The 6,553-nt window shown below is 34.5% G+C and overlaps 1 pseudogene; it reads right to left on the bottom strand.

Annotated features, from left to right (window-relative positions):
* Window positions 1-4,712: 4,712 nt before the first annotated feature.
* Window positions 4,713-5,523, bottom strand: LOC128173337 (fucolectin-like; annotated as a pseudogene).
* Between the last annotated feature and the right edge of the window lie 1,030 nt (window positions 5,524-6,553).

Genomic DNA, 6,553 nt, shown 5'->3' with positions numbered 1-6,553 from the left:
ATTCATTTACCATGCGCTGCGTAATGTTCATGACATACGATTAGATGGGTATAATTCAGCAGAAATAATAATTCATTTTTTTCATACTTGTTCCAGATTGTTTCTTAGTTCTGACTTGATATTTAGGAATGTGATACCAGAGAGACTGTTGAAGTGGCTATAATTTCATATGTTTGTATTTCAGTGAAATTTATCTCATAGCTTAGAACATATTGACATTTATTTATTTTGTTTATTTTCTTACAAGGTATCAAAGTATCGAGTGTTAATCAGTGTATGATTTATTATTTCATCTGGTACAGAAAAAGTCGAACTGTGTTGTGTATTGTCGTGCGGTGTTTTCAATTCGAGCTACCGTAACCTTATTTCAAAAGATTATCCATCAGTTATCTTCAGCACATGGTGAGTATTGCATTTGTGTATATATCAATTAATTTTACTCTGTATTTTAACAACCCAATCATGGCCTCAGGTGGTGAGGAAGAAGGAAAGAAAGAGTTAGAAAAGAAGGTGTCAGATAAGAAAGAGTTAGAAAAGAAAGAGACATATATCTCTAAGTACATTGACAAGGTCAATAAACATCCTGGTTACATGGTGTTAACAGTAGAGGAGTATAATAAGTTACTTCAAGTGTCCAGTACTCCTAAGAAAGTAGAACCCCCTAAACCAAAACTTGCTTTAGGTTCTCCAATTAAAAACATAGGACCTAGAGTGCAAACTCTGTTAAACACATTGTCAGGTACAACACCAAAGGTTGAACACTCAAGACCAATCCTGAGTACTCCCAGTCCTAATTTAAATACTTCTACGAATACCTGCGTAAACCCAATCAACCCCCCCCCCCTAAATTACCTTTATTTCGTGGAACGAATGAGCCCCAGAAAGGTGAGGTACCTTATGAGGTGTGGAGTTTTGAATTGAAGTGTTTGAAAAAGAGTGGTCAATATCCTGAATATACACTTCTTCAAGCAGTCAGAAATTCACTTAAGGGATTAGCTACATCTATGTTGGTACCATTAGGTGAAGATGTTTGTTTGACAGATATCATTAATAAGTTGGATGGGTTCTTTGGAAGTGTTTCCACTAATGAGAATTTAATGCAAGCTTTTTATAGCGATTATCAAAAAGAATCAGAATCTATTGTTGTTTATGCATCAAGATTAGAGGAAACCATTTCTAAGGCTATTCAGTTTGGTTTTATTGATGAAGTTGCAAAAGATGCGATGCTTAGAAATAAGTTTTGGACAGGTCTCTCTAGTCAAACTTTGAGAAATTCTACTAGACATTTGTATGATTCTATTAAAGATTTTCAAATTCTTCTGAAGGAAATCAGGAAGGTTCAACAGGAAGACCAAGGTCAACAGAAAACGAAAGTCCGCGCGGCAGCGGCGAATGCTGACACAGCAGAAAATGAAGACTGGAAGAAAGAATTAAAGGAATTAGTGTCCAAGATTGACAGGTTAGAACAGAATATTAATTCTCAGCAGTACAATTACCAAGAGTTAACACGGAAGTTAAATAACTTTGAATTGCAAGAAAGCAAAGAGAATACTGTTCCTTCTAATGTAGAAAGAGGGTTACACAGACCTTTTAGAGGTAGATATAGAGGGTTCAGGAGAAGCCAAGGTAGAGAATTCACTCAGATCAGGGACGGAATTTTGAGAGTCGACTGATCAAAGAGCTATGAACGTCGCTGGGGTAAGTAAGAGTAGGACGACACCCTACCACCCCATGGGAAATGGCGTAGTGGAGCGATTCAACCAAACACTAATAAAGATGTTGGGAACTTTTGAGTATCACCAAAAAGAGGACTGGAAGTCCTATGTGCCGCCTCTTGTTCAAGCATATAATGCTACCAAGCAAGATACCACAGGGTATTCCCCTCATTACCTTATGTTTGGTTGGCACCCTAAGCTTGACATTGATGCTTATCTCGGAATAGATACAGTTAAGGAGAAGTCAAAGAACAAAGAGAATTATGTTGATAAACTGAAAAAGAGACTAGACTATGCTTACAAAGTAGCAAGATCAAATACAGAAAGGAATTCTGAAAGATCAAAAAGACATTATGATTTTAGAGTGAGAAATTCAAAATTAGAAATTGGGGACAGAGTTTTAATAAGGCTTTTGCACAAAACCGGTAAAAGCAAATTATCAGACAAATGGGAAAGATATCCATATGTTATTGTGGACATACCCAATCCAGACATTCCGGTATACAAGGTGCAGAAAGAGTCCAAAAAAAGGTGCAATTTAAGCTTTACATAGAAATTTACTTTTACCTTTCATGTCCATTTCAGATACTGTAGATATAGAATTTCCCAAAGAATCAGACAGACAACATAAGAGGAGAGACAGACGTCAAAAGGTGTTAGCAGAATCAGAGTCGACATCATCTGATTCAAGTGAGGATGATGATGATAATGAAGAGGATGATTCAGAGTTTACCTATATGGTAAAGAAAAGGTCAGGTAAGGAATATATACCCAAGGGTACGCCTAATACTTCACGTATTTACCATGGGAATGATTCTAGTGAATCTTTCGGTGCAACGGGCAATCATAATTTCGATATATCAGGCGCAGATAATATCGACGTTGGTCGTGGAAACTCGATAACAAAACAGTTCGATTCTTCGACTGTAGAATCAGATCATGGATTTCCTATCCATTCTGTTGATTTATCCAGATCTGGTTTATCACATAATTCTAATTTGTCTTCACCAAATAAAGATGATGATGTGTTGCCAGATACTAATGTTTTCATTCCACGCAGGTCTATTAGAGAGAGAAATAAACCTGACAGATACGGAGAATGGGTTATGGGGTCCCAGCCAGTTGAAGTTTGGTATGTCTGACATAGGGAGAATGTCACAGAAAATGTATAGTTTTATGTTTATTATTTTCAGTCGCTATATTGTTTTCAGAATTGGTGTCAACATTGATCTGAAGCAAAATGTCAGGAGACATTTTTTCTCCAGACAGGGGAGAATGTCACAGGATCAATTATTTTAGTTAATAAGTAATCATATTTGCGTTCATGTTGTTTTCATTTTCCATTGTTCATTTGTTTACGTTCACACCGCTTCATTCATTCATAGTATGATAGTAGTACGAGAGGTCACGTGGTTACGTTTGGCGGGTGGATCAGTGAATGAATGGTTGTGTTAGACTGGTTTTTCGGGTTTGAGTGAGTGAGTGCGCATGTCCGTTTGCTTAATCTAACTTTGAGCACGAACTTTAATTCAGAATCACGACGCCACCCAGACAGACGGTTGAAATATTAACTTCATAGTTTTTCAACCCGACTATATATTAGTTCATTTTCCTGTTATACTTGGTGAGTCATTTTAATCAAATACATGTAATTTAAATATTATTTAACTAAAGATAAATTTAATGAGTGAATGTAGAGAAAGAGAGTGTTTTAGTAATATTATAATTGTATATGATTATAGATCACCTAGATGTTCATGTGGAAAGATTTATTTGATTCAAAAATACGACAATAAATATCCAAAGCGTAATTTCAACAAAAGGCCTTGGAGTTCTTAATTATTCCCAAATGTAGCCCAGCATATAATATATCAGCTACCCCTTGACAAACAAATAGAAAAACATTTGTCTGTACTTCATACAATATGGCGGTACACTTAACTTTGACATCACAATCTGCATTCCATTCGATAGTACTCAGGGAATGTATCGTAACGTTGATATTGAAACATTTATCAAAACTACGTGTTTCCTTTACATAGGTGTTGCTGTTAATCGTAATGTAGACTATAGACCTCATTTATTGGAAGTTCTTACTTCACACAAATATTGCTTATGACCAAAGGGTGTGTCATGACCTTGACTTAAGGTTAATTGAGGAAGTTCAAGGTCATTATTCCAAAAATGCTAAATTCTGTCTGTGCCATGTCTTGTATTAATTGAAATATTAGAAGCTAAAATTTGACACAAAGCTTGCTTGTCTCAAGCCACATAAAATTGTTTTTAGATTCTAATCCCTGTCTCTCTGAAAATTGACTGCCCCGATGATTTTTTTTTGTTGGGGAAAAAAATGTGTGGAAAAAAAATTCGGAAAAAATCGGGCTCAGTATACCAATAAAATGTTTAAATATTAAATGGTTGCTTGACATGTCAATTTCGTTTGATTCAAGTCCTGGTTGTTAACGGAAGGATGCAAACGTTCTCAAGCATTAACAGTTAACTTAAAATAAAATGGAATTAAAGGATAGAAATGGGTTTGTTTACTCCTATTAGCTTTAACAGTTTTAAAAAATAGAGCAGTTGTTATTTATAGAAAATAGACAGTGAAATAGATTACTACAATATTTTCTATAATAGCAAAAATACACTCGTTATGGGTTTTTTCTTAGCGGGGGGTATCAATTGTGAGCTTGCTCACAGTACCTCTATTTTTGATGGTCAGTATCAAATAGTCGACAGATTATATAATTTAAGTTTATGAATATAAGTATGTTTACAAGGTATTGATTTAAAAAACAGCTTTCTTACTGATCAAATAAAGTATCTAGCATTGCTGGGAATATATCTTCAGTGAGAGGATTGTAGCTTCTACAGTTATTCCTACCTGTAAAAAAAAAGGTTGTTTTTTATCGACTACACGGTTATAAAACGGAATACACCCAACACGTTCTGATTAGGTATTTTTAATAAGAGAAATTCAATATAAAAGTTAATAAAAACCATGCATGCAGTGTCATAGATCTATAACATTTAGTCTAATGTGAAACTCCAAGAATATCGGTATGATCTCTCACATCTATAAGGAGTGAACCTGAAAGGGTGGAAACGCGCAAACATTTAACGTAATACGGTATCGTATCTTTGATATTAATAAGAAGGAGAATCCAAACACGTCAATTTCACATAGAGTGAGAGCCTCAGTTGTCTTAGAGATCTTAACGAATCTTTCCCGTCGTAATGTCGTACAGTCGATGACAACCAGCTATGACGCGGTACCGGGACCAAGAAAGAAACCACAAGGAGTTTCAGATTCTATCAACCCTACAGTGGCGGTAACGTCCCGAAGTCGGTCTGACGCATCTTTAAAAAATGAAAACGCAGATGTAAAAGTTAACAAAAACATTTAAAGAACAATGTTTTCCAAGTTAAAGTTGTTTCTTCATTTTATTACTCATATGCATGTTATATTTCTTAGAAATTTAATTACTTAATAACAAAATCATTTGCAACCAAGTAATAGTTTAGCAATGTAGTTTCTATGTAAGCCTACGTGATAACGTCACTTTGAACACTTACCTCCTCCTGCGTCTTTTCCTCTGTTGAGTATTCTGACAGATGTGATGGTGTACACAGTCAGTAGGTCCACCCTCCACCAGGGATTTGTGTCGTTTCCTCCTGTGTATGTACACTCTTCTTGGAGAAGGTGTGTACCTCTGTTACCATATACTGCCAACTGTGCTCCATAAAGTTGAAACGTTGAAGACTGTTCGGTAGGTTTACCCAATGCAGGTGCTAAGAGAACTGTCAACAATATTTGGTGATAGTGTTAATAAAATACAATGTGATACAGTGACTGTTTATGACCAAAAAATAAAAATTACTTAAAATAATAATACAGTGACTGTTTATGAAATAAAGAGAAAAATTACTTGAAATAATTGTTCATTAAAATGGACTTTCATTCAATGTCTGCAATGCCAAATTGTGTTTCTGTTAGAAATTTTCAAATTTTATTTCATAATGAAACGCTGTCTCTGTTATTTTTGTCGAAACTAATTGACTATTATTACTTGAAAATTTAGTTACTTTCCGTTATAAATAACTTATACCGAAATATCATGCGATTAAACTCCTACCGACTTTTGCAGCAAACATTCAGGAAGTAGTTTCCTCGTGGTCTGAGTTGTCATATTCACAATATTATTAAGTTTATTGTCATGAGTAGAATCTGTTCTGCAAAAAATATGAATTAAATGATATTGATATAATTTTGCATTGTTTATGGTTTAAGCTATTACAAAAATAAACCTAAAAAGTAAAACAGAGGGCATTCGATCTTGTTTCCTTGATTGTTTTCTTCAAGACTATTTTGGCAGTACTGAAACAAAGTCAAAATGTATGTGGTTGTCAAAATAATTTGCATTATTTCTGTTGATTCTTTTTTAAATTTTTTGTACGACCATTATATGACACTCAATTTAAACATATTGAAAGGAAGCTTTAAAATCACCACAGTTGTCATATGTCAAATTCAGCGACCTCATAAAGATTTAATGCAAGCAGAATAACATCAATATAAAAAGATCAGGGCAATTAAGATTTTAGTATTATCATTCCTTGTTACTTGTAGCTCAAAACCTGATGCTTTTAATTTATTGAGCTTCACCGCCCATCGTGAGTAAGCATTGAATGGTAAAAGGAATATTCGATAAACAAACAGTAAAATGTGTCGTTTCTATTAACGTCTAGTCATTAAACATTTTCTGTGGTTGAACAAAGGCATTTAAAAGTAAATGCTTTTAAATGGTATACATAATACATAGAAATAAGTGATGTTG

This window comes from Crassostrea angulata, chromosome 2 (assembly GCF_025612915.1).
Source record: "Crassostrea angulata isolate pt1a10 chromosome 2, ASM2561291v2, whole genome shotgun sequence".
Lineage (NCBI taxonomy): Eukaryota > Metazoa > Mollusca > Bivalvia > Ostreida > Ostreidae > Magallana > Magallana angulata.
The sequence above is the reverse complement of the archived record's forward strand: the minus strand, read 5'-3'. Positions and strand labels throughout refer to the sequence as shown.